Below are 297 nucleotides of genomic sequence, written 5' to 3' on the forward strand. Positions count from 1 at the left end.
AAAAAAATTAAGGGCCAGGGATTTAGCTCTGGTGCTGTCGCCTGCCTTGAAAGTGCAAGGTCCTGAGTTCAATCCCTGATACCAAAAGGAAAAAATAAAAATAAAAATTTGAAGCGGGGGTGGGGGGGCGGTTATGTAGTTCAGTGTGAAGGTACTGAGTTCGAGTCTCAGTATAAAAAAAAAGTGCCAGTTCCCATTTGAGAAGCTCTAAAGAAAGCTTCACTTTCCCCTGCTCAACATAACACTGATGCTGGGTTCCTTATTCCACTAGCAAATGTCACGCACACTGGGGTCCTA

This window comes from Fukomys damarensis, unplaced genomic scaffold, assembly GCF_012274545.1.
Source record: "Fukomys damarensis isolate Sample0158 unplaced genomic scaffold, DMR_v1.0_HiC HiC_scaffold_23, whole genome shotgun sequence".
Classification (NCBI taxonomy): domain Eukaryota; kingdom Metazoa; phylum Chordata; class Mammalia; order Rodentia; family Bathyergidae; genus Fukomys; species Fukomys damarensis.